General features: G+C 40.0%; 1 pseudogene; it reads right to left on the reverse strand.

The window, feature by feature from the left end:
* Positions 1-9,038: 9,038 nt before the first annotated feature.
* On the reverse strand, positions 9,039-16,366 carry LOC125244404 (annotated as a pseudogene).
* Between the last annotated feature and the right edge of the window lie 1,075 nt (positions 16,367-17,441).

Here is a 17,441-nt window from a genome sequence, read left to right on the forward strand (position 1 = left end):
GGAGACGGGATAATGCATCAGCTTTGATGTTTTTGGAGCCGGGGCGATAGGAGATCGTGAAATCAAATCTGGAGAAGAACATGGCCCAGCGGGCTTGTCGAGGGTTGAGCCTTTTGGCAGCTTTGAGGTATTCCAAGTTTTTATGATCGGTGAGTACTTGAAAAGGGTGATTGGCTCCCTCCAGCCAATGCCTCCATTCCTCCAGCGCAAGCTTGACGGCCAGGAGCTCACGGTCACCGATGTCGTAGTTGACCTCCGCCGGGTTGAGTTTGCGGGAGAAGGCGGCACATGGGTGGAGTCTACTTGGATTCCCCTGCTGCTGGGAGAGTACCGCTCCCACTCCTGTGGTGGAGGCGTCCACCTCGACGACAAAGGGCAGGTCAGGGTTCGGGTGGACGAGGAGGGGAGCGGTGGTGAAGGCTTCCTTGAGGGCTTCGAAGGCGTTGGTGGCATCTTCGGACCAGGACAGAGACTTGGGCTGATGACGGAGGAGGTTGGTTAGTGGGTGGACGATGGAACTGTAATTTTTGATGAAGCGACGGTAGAAATTGGCAAAGCCGAGGAAGCGTTGAAGTTCTTTGATGGTTGTGGGAGCTGGCCAGGATTTGATGGCTTCAACCTTCCCCTCGTCCATCCGGATGCAACTGTGATCAATGAAGTATCCCAGGAAGTGGACTGAGGGCTGGTGAAAGGAACACTTTTCTGCCTTGAGGAATAGATGATACTGCCGTAAGCGTTGGAGGACCTCCGCAACGTGGTGGCGATGTTCGGCCAGGCTCCGGGAGTAAATCAAGATGTCATCTATATACACGAGTACAACTTGGTGAACACAGTGGCACCACGGAGATGTTCCAGGGCCGCTGGGACGAGGGGAAGTGGGTACCGGAATTTGACTGTTATCTTGTTTAAGGAGCGATAGTCTATACAGGGCTGCAAGCCTCCGTCCTTTTTTGCCACGAAGAAGAAACTTGAGGCAGCAGGGGAAGTAGACGGGCGTATATATCCTTGGTTAAGGGCCTCTTCGATGTATTCTTCCATGGCCTTCTCCTCCGGCACTGACAGGGGGTAGATCCTTCCCCTGGGCACTGGTTCACCCGGTAACAGATCTATAGCACAGTCCCATGGCCGGTGTGGAGGAAGCTTGGAGGCGCGTTGCGGGCAGAAGACGTCACTGAAAGGGGCGTATCAAGATGGAATCTCGGTGGAGCGTTTCTCTATGGGGCTTTCAATGGAAGTAGTACAGATGGAGATCTTCTTGGAGCATGGAGACTTGGGAACAGGAAGTTCAGAGAAGCAATTGGAGAAGCAGTGTTCGCCCCACTTCAGGATCTCGCCCGTGCACCAGGAGATGGTGGGGCTGTGCTGTTCGAGCCACGGGCGCCCTAGAACCACGTCAGCGGTGGAATCCTCCAGAACCAGCAAATGGATGTCTTCCACGTGTAGGATACCTACACGGAGTTGAAGGGGTCCCACACAGCGACTGATCCTCTTCCTGCTCAGGGGTTTGCCCGTGATGGAGTGGACTTGGTAGATGGTCGGAGAGGGCGAGGTTTTGAGCTTGAGTTGTCGACAGAGGGAGCCTGAGATGAAGTTTCCTGCTGACCCTGAGTCGAGGAGCGCCACCACTGGAACAGATACATCAACAGCAGTAAGGTTTACAATAGTAGTGAGTGGTTTCATCTTCTTAATGGAGGGAATGATGGCACTCACCACAGGTCGAGGAGGACGAATTGGGCATGCGGAGATTGCATGCCCCGGAGATCCACAGTTATAAACATAAGTTCAGGGTCAGCCTTCTTTGCCGTTCTGAGGAAGACAGACGGGAATTATCCACTTGCATTGGTTCGCTGGCTGGTTCTGGGGAGCTGACGGGTTCGGATCGGCGGGAATAGATGGTGGAGAGTGGCTGGCCCTGGTGCTCATCGAGACACGACTGCATACGAGTGCCTACGCGGATGGCGAGTTGGATGAAGCGTTCAAGGCCGATGGAATCCTCGTATGCAGCGAGATGCAACCGCACTCTGGGTTCCAACCCCTGACGGAACGAGGTGATGAGGGCTTGTTCGTTCCATCCACTGCTCGCGGCTAGCGTCCGGAACTGCAAGGCATAATCAATCACAGAGTTTGATCCTTGTTTTAGATTATAGAGTTTCTCACCAATGGAAGAATCCGCCGAGGTGGTTCCAAAGACTTCGCGGAAATGGGTGACAAATGCTGAGTATGATTTCACCACGGAACCTTTCTGAGTCCAGAGTGAGTTGGCCCACTGGAGCACCTTGCCTTGCAGTTGGGAGATTATGAACACTATTTTAGCCGTGTCAGTGGGGTAGAGATGCGGTTGCATCTCCAGGACCAACTCACATTGCAGGAGGAAACCGCTGCAATCTTCCGCCGATCCAGAGTAGGGCGCCAGTCGGGCCATGGGACTGGCGTGCATCATCGGTGGAGGAGTGGAAGAAGTGGAGGCAGAAGCGGCAGCAGGTGATGGTGACGGTGGTTGTGGGGTGAGTGCTCGGCGCAAAGCGTCCACGAGCTCTTGGAATGGGTCCTGGGAACTCATGCTGAAATCCTGTTGTTATGGTCCGGTCTTCTGTTACAACAGAGACGGCTCGGAGGCAGATGTAAAAGCAATGACAATGTTTTATTGAGTTCAGCAGAGTAAACGGTAAGTATGTAGCAATGATGGAAGTTTGGTGAGTTGATAGAAGAAGTGATACTGTCCTTTTGTTGATTGCAGATGGTATATGGAGAAGCACGCTGGAGACTGAAGACTGGGAACACTCACACACAGTTGGAGAAGCACACGGGGGAGTTTTCTGAAACTTAAGCGTGCAAGTCGCATGCTTCGCATTATGAAGGGAACTTCAGAGAGAGCTGAATGCTGTGAGGAAACGCAGAAGAACTGATGAAATACGGATGATTAAACGCGTATATCCCACACTAGCTGCCTCCACATGAACACACTCGTGCACAAAATGTCTCCGAGTTTAAACATCTGATTTCTATGTCGAGGGCTGTGTTGGTCAGACTTTGTTGGGCCTAATGCATAATGCCATGGTGTTTTACTCACAAATGGTCACAACACAACATAAATATGCCAATAAATTGTTTCCATCACCTTAACGCGCCTTAATTTGAACTAATGCAAAACTCAAGATAATCTGCATCTGCGCATTGAATTTCTTTGATAATTCTGACATTATTATGGCTATTATGTTATGTATGGAAGAATAGGAATGCAGGATTTGTTGTGACACCTTATAAACCGAAAGAATTTAATTTAATTAAAACATAAAAATGTAAATGAATAAATCATTTTTAAAATGGGCAAATGAGTAGACATTTAAAATTGTTGTGCAATACTTGTTTTATGTTAAATGTTTGATTGTTCATGTTAAATGTAAAAACATTAAATAAAATAGAACAATAAATTAATAAATAGTAGGCCTATATTAAAAATAAACAGACATATGAGACTGTTTATTGATATCTTTAAAACATAGTTTAAAGGAACACTCCACTTTTTTTGAAAATAGGTTCATTTTCCAACTCCCCTAGAGTTAAACAGTTGAGTTTTACCGTTTTCAAATCCATTCAGCCGATCTCCGGTTCTGGCAGTACCACTTTTAGCATAGCTTAGCATAGTTCATTGAATCTGATTAGACCGTTAGCATCTGGCTTAAAAATGACCAAAGAGTTTCAATATTTTTCCTATTTAAAACTTGACTTTTCTGTAGATAAATCGTGTACTAAGACCGACGGAAAATGAAAAGTTGTGATTTTTTAGGCTGATATGGCTAGGAACTATACTCTCATTCAGGCGTAATAATCAAGGAACTTTGCTGCCATTCCATGGCTGCAGCAGGCGCAATGATATTACGCAGCGCCTGTGAGCCATTGCTTGCACAGGGAGCGTGCCTTGTAACCATGGAGATGTTTGTGAGAGGCGCTGCATAATATCATGGCCTGCTGCAGCCAGCATTTAAAAACAATTTGACAGTTTTTTATTTTATTTTATTTAGTTTTTTCATCCATTTGAAAATATAGTTAAAATATGCTATTATAAACTCGTAGGGGCAACAAATCAACTTCCGACTCTCTCCCATCCCACTCAGAGTAAATGGGCTGTCATTGGACAGTAAAAACGACCGGCTATATCATTTAAGCGGTGTTTTGTTTTGTTACGCATTTAGGAGAGTATTGCAAAAAGATGCTTACATTAATCTTACTTTCAAAATAAATAAATAAATACAATCATGATTTTTACATGAAAAATTATGTTATAATTATAGGCCTAAGTACCTTGGTATCTGCTTGTTTTCATCAATGGTATAATTAATTAAATTCAAATGTATTTGGTTTATCATGATTAATTTGTGTTCTTAATCAGAATAAACACATATGAACAATTAGATTCAATTATTATTGTATTATTAATTATTTTTAATCTTGAAAGTATCCAAGCAACGTTTCGTTGTGACGATGTGATGGCGGAATTAATACATGACCTAAATTTGATTACAGAACATATTTAAAATATCAATCAAATTGGCATTTCCTGCTTGCAGTCTTGCGAGTTAACAATAATGACTGACCAGTAAATTACTTGGTGAACAAAAAAAACATTTTGGCATTAGGCAATGGCATTAGTTAATGCCTAAAAATGTTAAAAAAAAATAGAATAATAAATAGAATTTAGTTTCATTAATTTCGAGACACAACTGTTGACTGAAGGAACGATTTCACAATGAGACAAAAGGCTTGTTCGACTTGATGCAGTGCTGCACAGACCGATCGGCGGCTGATTTGAAGCAGTGCATGCCGGTAAGAAATTTTGTCTGACTTGAGACAATGCTGACGCCACGTGACTGTGACGTGTGGCATCAAAGAACAGCGAGAGCGATTCGAGATCAGCCGCCTGAGTCAGCCAGCGCAGTTTCTCTTTTTCTTTTTTCCCCAAAATTATTTATTGTACAGATTTCACATATATTCAACAGATATAAATGTTTCACAGATAATGCTTTGATGAGTTTCATATCTGAGCGCTGATGACGACATGGCTGTTCCACAATTGGCCGGATTCACCACATGACAATGACCGCGTGTTTTGTGTTTATTTTCACGCCTTCAGTTCCACTAATGCTCACAAATCTGTATTTTTAAACTTAAAAAACTTAGACCCCACTACATTACTTTTCATATAGTATATGCTTATATTGAACTTTATTCTTGTAAAAACAGAAGCTGTAAGCAGTACATAAAGTATTGAATGAAATTGTCTCTGAAACATCAGTGTATTAGTCAAATATTGCATTTATTTCACTTCAGCTGTGAAAAAGTATGCATCACGAGGCATCACTTCCCTTGTCATCTCCCCATCACCACTCATCATCATCACCTGGACTTCCTCGTTTGCACTCCCTTTATATTGGACTCACTCCCTTCACTCCTTGTCTCTTCTTAATGTTATATTGTATGTGATGTTATGCTTTGGCTCTGTGTTTCTTATTAAATACCCTTTATTTGTGGATATCCATTTAAGCTTCATCTCTATTGCATACACGTCACGTAACAGTTTAGTCTTAACAGTTAACCAACATGTTTTTGTTAATACATGATGTTGGGTGTGCTTGCAACAACTATGCCCCTTTTTGAAAGAAATGTTGCTTAGAGTAAAGCAAGATAAAATACACCACCACCTGAGTTACATTTTAGCTATGAGAAATAAAAGCACCATCCTGACAAGAAAAACATCCTGGTAAAATAAAGGTTACATTAAAAAAAAATTACCTCCTGGAATTGAAACCCAGTGCCACACACCATTGAGAGGGTGTACTGGAAAGAGAGAAGATACAGTCATTGACAATGTTTACAAAAGCTTTAAATCAATTAACTCAACAATTTTAAATCTTACCATGAGTACAAAAACACCACAATCATTCCCTCTTGTCTGACGTGGCAAAGCCTAAAATCAGTGAACAGACAAGTTTATTTTAGAATAATGTACAAAAAAATAACTGTTGTAAACGCCAAATAATGACAATTATTGTTCAAAGTTGATTTCTCACCAGAAAATCATATCCAGTCTTTTCATTCCATGTCCCATGATCAACTTGGTAAGCAATTTGCCTGTAGACAAAACATATTAGAAGTAATATTGACAATAACAGCTCACCTCAACTTTAGAACACCATGCATAAAAAAGGCTAGATGAACATAGCCAGAAGTGCAAGAAATGGCTATAGGAACGCAGCCAGAAGTGACAGCACTATAACACATGGTTAGGAAATGGATAGAAATGGCTATAGGAACGTAGACATATATCAGATAAAGGCTGAAACATGTCTTAGTTTATTGATAGACCTAAAAATTGCCCTGTACTTCTCATCTCCAAATCCTGATTCATGCTCTGTGTACAGAGAGTCTAAAAACACCATCTCTCTTCGAAGCGGCATCATCTACAACATTAAAGGTGTAAAAATATTTCATTTGAACCTTATTGCGTCTTCCAAGATTTTTCAGTGTTTAATTTTAGAAACACACACATTGCAATAGCAATCAACGTATACACTAGACATTTCAATATTTTCTTACACAGACAACGAAGTGGTCTGGTCCATTATCATTTGTCCATGCTGGAAAGACTAACAGGTCTTTCAAGTCTGCATCTTCCTAGAATTGATCAGGACAGTTATGTCCTTTAATTTAGTTTTTACCTCCCACATAGTAAATACAGTACATACACTCACCGGTAATCCAGTAACAGGGTTGTTAGGAGTTCTTTTCCATACAGGGACAACAAAAAAGTCCTCAATGTATATGTCCTTGCCCTAAAGGAATGAAAAGAAACTGTTGACAATGACATGAACATTTTCACACAGTTTAGAACAATGTTTTTTTTTCTAAATTTGGATCAAGTTAAAACATAATTTATATAAATATTATAACCAGTTGAATGTTACATTTTATGGTACATACAATTTGCCGAGCCATTTCACAAATAAGCTTCATGCAGGCGTTTCCAATCTGCAATAAATACTCTGATAAGTCAATGTGTTTAATAAAAAAAAAAAAAATTATAATAAAAAACAGACTGCTTACATGAGAGTCCATGTCCCTCAACAATCCAAGGCTCCAAAATTCTTCTCGGATAAGGCACATTTGCCCCTCCTTCACAATTATTTCACTGCCAGGGCGATTTCGGTCCAGCACATAATCAAGCTGTAATAATAATAACAATAAATATGTATGTGTGTGTGTGTGTGTGTGTGTGTGTGTGTGTGTAATGTTAATTTTCACCAGTTTCTCTTGTAATGGATGCCAGTCCCTCTCCCAAGGCTTTGTAGGTTCCAAAAAATGCAGAAGAGCGGTAGGTTCACAAGCTGTTTTTTCTGTAATTGGAACTGATGACCAGGCGCGCAGATGGCACTGGGGACGGGGGGGACATGTCCCCCCCAGATTCATAGTGACCCGATCCGTCCCCCCCTACGAACGGGGCAGAGCAAGGTGACACACAATAATAATCTACACCGGTCACTATTACTTTTTAGTCACGTTCTCACTACACGCTGTTCTGCTGTCAATAAACACACGATACCTGACGTTTACGCTCTGTGTGTGTGTGTGTGTGTGTGCGCTCGCGTGCTTGGCTTGCTACGACTCCTGAGTGACGCCGGGAGGGTTGCCAGGTTACAACAAAACCCACCCAATTGCTACTCAAAACAAGCCCAATCGCGTTTCAGGGGGACTGCTTCCCCGGTAAAAATCACTTTGGTGTTGCTTCAACCCGCGACATGAAAAACAGCCCGCGGAAATAGTGATGAAGTAGCCCAATTCTGCGGGAAAACCCATATGGAAAACCGCGGACTTGGCGCGGAGGAGCTGGTAGCTGCCTCAATCGTGCCTGTAGGACTTAGAGCGGTAACCATAGTGATCATATACTATGACTGAGCTGACACCGACTGAGTCGGTGATTTCGGAAAGAAGAGACAAAAAACAATCACCTCGTTTTTAAAAAAAACAAACAATGTAAGTATCCTGTGCCTGTTGACTTTCCCATATGTGGCAGGTTAGATTTTTTTGAAGGAGAATAGCTAGTTTGACAATAATGCCCTTACGAAAATGAACTATGGTTTTACTACAATAAAACCAAAAAAATGTAGTTAAACCATGTAGTTAAACCATAGTTAAACCATGGTAACCACAAATTAACCATGGTTTTGCTACTCTAACCGAGTTTAACCATGGTATTTGTGGTAAAACTGTGGTTATATGAATGGTAGTCAATTAGCCAAACATAATGGAAATAATTTTTTATCTGATCATTTAACCCATTGTACTGTATAAATTGAGTTCACTGTCATGCAAGCCACTATAAAAATAATTATAATAAGTAAATGTGTGTGGTGCAAGGTTTATGCAAACAACAAATAAAGGCCTACATAAACTTTTGACATCCTCTTATAGCAGGAAATCATGTTTTTTTTTGTTTTTTGTATGGAGCAACGGAGGATATAGATTCTTAAATTATGGGCTAGGATGAAAAAAAAAATCGTTTGAAAGATTTTCTGTAAATTGCAACAAACTTGTAATTAACACTTAAATTTCAAATGTTTAGTTATTCTTAGACATTTGAAATAGTAGTTTTAGACTTGACAGACTGGACAGACAAGAAATTGCCCAGCAGTATGTTCAGGGTAATGAAAGGAGGAGAGATGTTTTTGGGTCCTTCATTAAGTAAATTTGTTTGGCTGCACTAGACGGAATTTCTCATACTCCGTATACATACTTATTTTTATTTATGTAAATATGTTGTTGTTGTTATTTTATTATTATTATTATTATTTTGCACATAGGTTCTTTGCTTTTTTTGTTCATAATGATAGCCTTTCTATGCTGAGATAAGCAAATGTTTAAATAAAACATACTTTGCTAAAGACAAATTAAGTTTTGGTGGGTGATTGGCATACTAGTAAATAACAGTCTGATCATGCATTGCTAGTGGTGATCAGGTAGGCCTTTGTTTACCTTTGTTCATTGTTGTTTATCCGTGATTCCAAATAAGAATCCCCCAATGGCTTTTAAGTGCAAAGCATTAGCCCAAATTTTGCAAAGTAACTACTTGAGCACAAGTTAAAGCCCAAATTACGCCAAATAACTAATTGAGTTTAAATCATTTGCTGACAGCTTGGTCCCCCCAGTTACAAATTCCTATCTGCGCCCCTGCTGATGACTGAGGAGATGTGACTGATGTTATTGCTGGTGATGCAGCGGTCGTTTGTGCAGTCACAACATTTTCTGTCAGTGGTCCTTAAAGTACATTAAAGCACCAAAATTAGAAAAATAACACATCAAACCAGAGAACAGAAACTTGACATTTAGCAACTGGACCGAACAGTCAAATTACCAATTCACATGTCCATGCATTTCTCTGTGGTGAACGGATTATCTACAAAATACAAATATACACATAAGTACAGTCGGTATTAAATGCCGCTCCATTTGAAAGCAGGTGATGGCGATTTAGCGGTAATCAGGGAACCGGCTTTACTGACGAAATGCGCGTGACAATCGCATGCGATATATCGCCCAGCCCTAGTTAAGGATATAGTGCTGTATTTGTTACACAAATATGAGTAAGGGAGACCTTACCTAACACAACCTGGCTGTGGACATTCATGTGAATGTTTGTGTTGAATTCCTTTTTTATGTCATGAAGACGTTTCTCATTTTTTCTGACATTGTAATGGTGGATGATGTTTCGCATGAGGAAAACATGTGTGGATGGTAATGCCATGTTCATAAAGTAGTTATTTTTCTTTAGCTTTGAAAAAAGCTGTTCTGCAGCCTGACTGTTAACTTTGCCAGCTAGTTGAGGCACAAGACGAAGCTTCCTCAGTGAATCACGAGGATCTTTTGTGTTGTCTTCGTGAAAGCGGTCATAGAGAACATAGTGTTCTGCAGAACCAGTTATTGGATGACCATCTGGATCTGGACTTTGCTTTTTCGCAGTGAGCCACGGCAGTGTAACCTATAGGTTTCCTGATTTTGCTTTTGTAATATTTTCAGGGGTTGGTTTGAGTAACCTTCCTTCGAAAGGTGTGAAAGTTATGTGGTTGCCTCAGGTTTGTGTGGGTGGATAGTCCACGGGCAAAGTCGTAAATTACAATATTAGGCAGATGCTTCCAAGACAGAAGCATATCTGCAAAATCCCGTGGACTTTCTGCTCGCAGATTACATTTTATACTGTACACTATGCCACAAGGGCACATGATGACAGCCCAACCTCCTGGAACAGACAAACATACAACAAAGATTGTTAAAAATTGTTAAAAACACTTTTTCTAATCCCATGAATGACATTGGGCCCTACAATGATCATAGGTTATGATGTAGGGCAGTGGCGTTGACCTTAAAGTAGATGTTGAGAAACTGAACTGGGGCTGAAAAAACTTTAAAGATGTAGTGCTTCAGAGTAAGGGGCGTCTCTGCTCTGAGCAAATCACAGCGCTCTCCCTTCTCACTCACTTTTCCTCCACTTTCCCCACGGTGTAAGAATAATGTTTTCTTTATGAACTACTTTATGTTATGCCCTGTCCGGACCTGTGGTCCTCCGGACCTCACCCCTCACCTGTATGGATGTGCCTTCACCCTGCCCCTACTACATCCAATCAATTCAACTTTGGGAAAGCCCTCTAAATTGAAACTGAATGATATAATCAGTGTGCCCTACATTACATCATATTTCATGTTATTTTTTATTCATATTTCATTTATAATCTTTTTTTTGGATTTATTTAGACAGTGAGTACACCCATTATACCATGAATTTCATACTGTACTTTGCCATACTTTGGTCCAAGACAAAGAGCAATGATTTAAACACTGCTTTTGGATGAACCCAGAAAGTGTCATGGATGTAGTAACAGCAAAAGAGAACAAGGTGTGGTGAGAAGAGGGGAGAGGCGGGAGAAGAAGACAGTGAGGAGAGGACAGGTTTTCCCGTCTTCAGGTGAAAGGTACACACACTGCTTCTGCTGCTAAAAGAGGTTGCATAATGGAATGGCTTTCAAAAAATCAGCAGCTGCCTCTACCCAGTGAGTTTCATATTGTATACACACTGACTGTAATAATGTCTTTATAGCAGCCTATTATTTAATGAACGTGTTAATATTAATGCAAAAACTGATTCATTAGCAGATGTGCATACGTTGATTAGGCTTGCACTCCGCCACACGGAGGCCACAACACACCGAAGTGTCAGACCAGGCCGCCTCCAACACCCCCTAAAGCTGTACACCACCAGTCACTCCCCAACCAGTGCCAAGCGGAAAATAGGGCCCATTATGGGTATGTGACTTTGCACATTTCTGAATTATTCGTAATATTTCAATGTGCAACATTGATGTTTACCTGAAGCAGCCCAAATCTTTTCAAAAACCTTGTCATAGGCCTCCCTTGACCTCATCTCCTCCGAAAGTCGCAGGAGTAGATCTGTGCGAGAGCCTTTGGCATCTAAACCACACTCCTGACACAGTCTTCTTATCACTTCCACCTATCACATAAAGAACATGTGTGAAATAAAATGCCAACACTGACAAATAATACAAAATTAGCAAGAAATTTTTTACTTTCTGTTTCGAAAGTTCGTCTTTTAAGCGATCTTCAGAGACGGTTATTTCTGTCCGGTCTGCAGTTTTAGCTTTGTGCACTTTCTCAAATTCAGTATTGAGAACAACATTCGCTCGGTGTGTCTTACTCCCAATCCAGGGTGCCCAAAAGTTGTAACTAGGTGGAACACAAAATGGGTTGTTTTTTTGGCCTGTGGGATAAACAAACATGTTAGTACATCAAAGAATTTAGATTTTACCCCTGAAAACACTTATGAAATTAAATAATGGTGACATGCTATTTCTGGTATATTTAATTTCCTTACTTGAAAAAAATCCTCAAGCAATCCGTTCTTCTGTCAGTGCCTTCCAAAACAGATCTAAATCCACCTCTCCATTAAAATCTTGTGGAGGTTGTGAAAGGTCACTCACTAAAGAAAATAAATATATAATATAAACCAAAGACTTCCCAGATAGCAAGCCATGATCGAAATAATGTTGAATCAATGTTAATTTGTCAACGTTAACATCACTGAATCAATATCACTTTTGCACCCTCAATTAATGTTGAAAAAATGTTGAAATTTCAACAAAAAATCAATGGTAATGGCATTGAATCAATGTTTGAACTCTCAGAAAATGAAACACAACTACAACTGACTTAAAGCCACACAGCCTGAAATCAACTGAAGATAAAAGAAGACAATAAATCTCTCAAAATCTCAGCAGAAGTTCATTTTGAGAATTAACAGGTTTAGATGTTGATAACATCTAGACTAGAGCACAAACTCACACAAAAAGCCAAGAGTCAAACTGCCCAACTAAAGGAAACACTGACCACCAAAATGGTGACCAAACATTTTCAATAAAACATCAACATCTAAACCTGTTAATTCTCAAAAAGAACTTCTGCTGAGATCTTGAGAGATTTATTGTCTTCTTTTATCTTCAGTTGATTTCAGGCTGTGTGGCTTTAAGTCAGTTGTAGTTGTGTTTCATTTTCTGAGAGTTCAAACACTGATTCAATGCCATTACCATTGATTTTTTGTTGAAATGTCAACATTTTTTCAACATTAATTGAGGGTGCAAAAGTGATATTGATTCAATTATGTTAACGTTGACAAATTAATATTGATTCAACATTATTTGGATCATGGCTTGCTATCTGGGTTACCTCTCTGCAACTTATACCCATAAAAGGAATTTACCGGAAAGATGAAAGGATGCCTTCTTGTGGAGGTCCATTATGACCACAGGTGGATGGTCACCACAAGACACACATGAATACTGATATTCATGGTCAGTTAGGGCCTCAAAGTGGAGATAGCCATGGAGAACAGTATCTGCTGAGGGGAACTGTACACCTGTAGTCACCTCCAAGTACTCCACTACTCTGCTGACTGCTGTATGCACCTATGATTAAAAAAAACACCCACACATTATCGGTACATCTTATTTAAATCAATACTATGAAGAAATTCTATTGTTGGAAAAAAAATATTATGATTACCTGCAACAGGTTTCTTATGGTGAGGCAGAGAGAGAGTTCAAGGAGGACATGGTCATTGAAATTATGTAAACCGTTACCCCACTCTTGGTAACGGTACACCATTCCACAGAGAGGACAGAATTTGTAGTAGGTTGAAATATCTGCAGATACAGAATGTAAAAAAATAACAAAAAGAAAACATGGTTTAGTATTTATTCATAATTAAAATAAAATAAAAGCTGTAGCAATGATCCACCTTGGATGATTCCTGTAGTTGTAAGAATTTTCGCTTTACGTGTAATGCAGACAGGATCACTGAGCAATGTGCGGTCTGAGCAGTTGTAGCACATTGTCTCATCAGGGATTAGGTGTTGTGGAAATTCCTTAGAGACTGAAGAAAACCTCAAATGATTGGGAATAGTAGATGGTAGCTTTTTATTCTTTAGGATATATTCTACCATGCTCTTTAATTTAGAAACATCCTTTGGAGGGTAAGTCTCACTTTCATCACTTTCCTCCATCGCTGTTGCCTGAAATTCTTCAGTGCTTTCAGTGCTCCGAACCTTTCGGAAGAGATCAGGGTGCACTTGAAAGAGGTGCCATTTTGCAACATATTTATGGGTGCATGACCTCAGGGTTTTTGCACAGGGACAATGCCATATATTCTTCTTGGTGTCATATGACACCATGACTCTGCCCAGCCTACTATAATATGATATATTAGGCTCATAGACCGATATGAATCTTTTTGTTGGTGGGACTCCAATCTTGGATTCAACTGACAGTGGTGCATTTTCTTCTTGGGCTAGTTTTTGACGATCAACACACTGTTTTATTTTGTCCTGCCCAAACCACTTGCTTTTAACCATTTCTTTTAAACTTTCTTCTGTGAGTGAAAGTGAGGTTAAAAAGTTTTTGCAGTATGTAACTGACCGGAGGTGAACACACTGGTATGACAGCAGTCCACTTCTCCAAGCCAACTCCATATTAGTCTGGCACTCATTCAATTCACATGAAACACGATGTTGTTCCCCCCATATTTTAAATTGCACATGGAGTGGATTAGAAGCTCCATGAATACTTTTGCAGACCATATAGACTCCATTCTGGGGGTCTATGCACTCACTGTCAAGATGGGATGACGAATGTCTGTCATTTTTAGGGTGTGTTTGCGTTCTATATGTCTTTTTAAATTTTTATGGTGGCATATCAAATCACATTTGGGACATTTCTTTAGTTGCTTTTTTTTCGACCATTTTTTTTGAAGGGCCTAGAAATGCCAGAAGTGGTGGGCAGAGTCGTGGCAGCGGAGGGAGGCACATGACTGATGGGCAGAGTGGTGTGGTCCACTTTGAGATTTGTAAAGTACAATAAAAAGAACGTGCAATATTATTTTTCCTACACATACTACTACTACTATAATAGTAAATGTAGTAGTAATATTAGTATGAAATAATAGTAGTTAATACAGCTATACGTACAGTAGACCTACAGTACTAAAATATGTTACACATAATAATTGTAATATATATTATACATTTTATTTTAACATTTTTACTTTAACGTTTTATTTTGTTAGAAAACATATTAAGCATCCCAGAATGGTACAATAACACAGAAAATAAGAGCAGGCTGTAAATATTATAAAATAATGCTATCTTTCGACACTAATTTTGATCAAATCAAACACTAAGCTAGCAATAATAGGTTGTGCACCACGTGTTTGAAAATAACTGGGGAGAACACAATTCACGGCTTATTTTGTCAAACTATCTATCTAAACTAACATTATATACTAAAATAGTCTATTCGTTTGTTGGCGTAATAAGATGTCACATTGATTTATGCCATAAAACCTGGTAATTTTCAGGAATCACTTTAATAAAAATTAATAACCTTACTCACTTGTCCGATGTTGCTGCTTGCTAGAAATTATTACGATTACACACGCTACAAAAAAAAAAAAAAATCATCCAAACAGCAGGTGGCACTGTCTGAAAAAACGATAGTTCTGGGAGTGCTGTTCTGAGCGTGCAGGTCTGAGTGTGCAGTTGGGCCTCCGGGCCTGCAGCTTCACCCTACTCTAGTAAAGGGCAATTAAAGGATAATTTAACAAAACAGCTCTAAAGCCTGTATCCCATGGGATAAGGACAAAGCTTTATTTTTTATTTCTTTAAATATGTTTTATGACATTTTTAATAGTTCTTATGAATTTTAATTAAAGTAAAATGTTATTTCAATGAGAGCATCATGAAAGATAGATATCAGTGTCTTACATAAATTAGGTGTTAACTCTTTAAAAATGTTATTGTTTTAAAGGAGTAGTTCAACCCAAAATGTCTTAATTTACTCAAACATGAATTACTTTCTTTCTGTATAACATAAAAAATAAAATAATTGGAGTCAAGGGTAGCTTAACCAAAATGGTTTGGTTGACAACATACTTCAGAATATCTTCTTTTGTGTTTTACAGAAGAGAGAAAGTCATACAGGTTTGGAACAACATGAGAGTGAGTAAATGATGACAGGATTTGATAGCATTAAATTTACTTAACGGCATGAAAATCAGTGCTTTACTGTGACAAAAGTGCAATATTAAATTTGTTAACTGCATTTGTAGTAAATTCAATAATATCCATCATTATTTGTCAGTGTCCTTGTTTTATTTATTCATTTATTTACTCCAATTTAAGGCCCTAACCCCAACAAAAACATTCACAGGGGAACTCGTGGGCTGCATGGGCTGGGTTTGTCCAGGGCCGAATTTTAGCCTCAGTCCAGCCCTGTCACGAGCATCACTACGAGAAGCAGAAAGTGTCTGACTTCACGGCTCCGTTTTCAGCTCCTCCCCGTCTGCACGCAGATACTCTTGGAACTTTGCTGCCGTACCATGGGTGAAGCAGCCGCAATGATATTATGCAGCGTCTCTCACAAATGTCTCCATGGTTGCAAGGCATGCTCCCTGTGCAAACGGGGTCAGAGGCACTGCATAATATCATTGCACCTGCTGACTAAGATGTAATTTTGATATACTCCCCTTATAAAATTAAAATCCACATCTGGTTCAAAAATGTAAATTGCAACATACTCCTAGCATGCAACACATATACATTAAACCCGCAGGACATATATTTAACTGAATCACAGCCTTTCTGAACTCTCAATAACACTATGTTATGCAGATTTTCAAAGGTTTTAATATATCGTGCAGCCTTACAAAATGGTCCAATAATGCGGTTCTTGGATTCTCATCGTGGATATGCACCATTTGGTATTTTGCTGGTTACTCGACACAGGTAAATTGCAATCAAGGTTTTTTTTAAACAGAGACTACAATGTAATCAAGAAGTCATGACAGCCCTGCTTGACTCACATGTGATTAGGGCTGAAACGATTAATCGAGTTACTCGATTAACTCGATTACAAAAATTCCTTGAGGCAAAAACTCTGTCTCGTTAAATTCCTGTGACGCGCACTATACGCGCAGGGATCTGATTCACACGGACCGTTGTTTAATGTTCAGGAAGCACACCATAGCGTGTGACATTTTGAATTTAGTTGGCGAGATGGCGGAGAGTAAAGATAGATATGATGTTTAGGTTTGATGTTTTTAACTAGTAAACGTATTCACGTTCACGTATTCATGTAAGAGAGTATAGCCTAAAAAAAGAACCCCTTCACACACACACGCATGCACTCTCGTCTCTCTCACGCGCCAGTCAGACCAATCGCGGCAATGCATCACATATGCTTAAACTTTTTATGTAGCCACGCAACAATAATTTCAGCATGCATTCACTGTATACACAGGGACGTGATGTTGTGACGCGATTTTTCGAACGGATGCTTCACCTAAAATGCACCGGAATGCAAGTGATGCAAGCCAAATGCAGCGTTCTATTGAAAATGATTGTATGTAGGCTATTTCTGCCGTACCAAACTGCAATGAAGCAACTGGTCTGGGGTGCGTTTCCCAAAGCGAACTATGGTCGCAAGTTCCGTCGTTACCAATAGAGTTCAATGGGACTAACGACCATGGTTCACTAACGATGCTTTCGGGAAACTCACCCCTGACTGGGGCGTCACTCTTCCACACACACGGCATGCGTTTTTGTTCTCAGGTGGGTAATTTACAGAAGGTGCAATCCTTTTTTTGTTGTATTAAGAAGACAAAACTAAGGCCAAATGGCCTTTACTATTTAAGTTTGTATTCATAGTTTTACATGTTATACATGTTTTACAGTAAGTTGACTAAACTGTATTGTTATATTATTGTTGGCACTGGCACTTATAAACACTAAATGGGTAAAAATTGCAATAAATAGGCTTAGTTTTGGAGCCAA

This window comes from Megalobrama amblycephala, linkage group LG14 (genome assembly GCF_018812025.1).
Source record: "Megalobrama amblycephala isolate DHTTF-2021 linkage group LG14, ASM1881202v1, whole genome shotgun sequence".
Taxonomy (NCBI): domain Eukaryota; kingdom Metazoa; phylum Chordata; class Actinopteri; order Cypriniformes; family Xenocyprididae; genus Megalobrama; species Megalobrama amblycephala.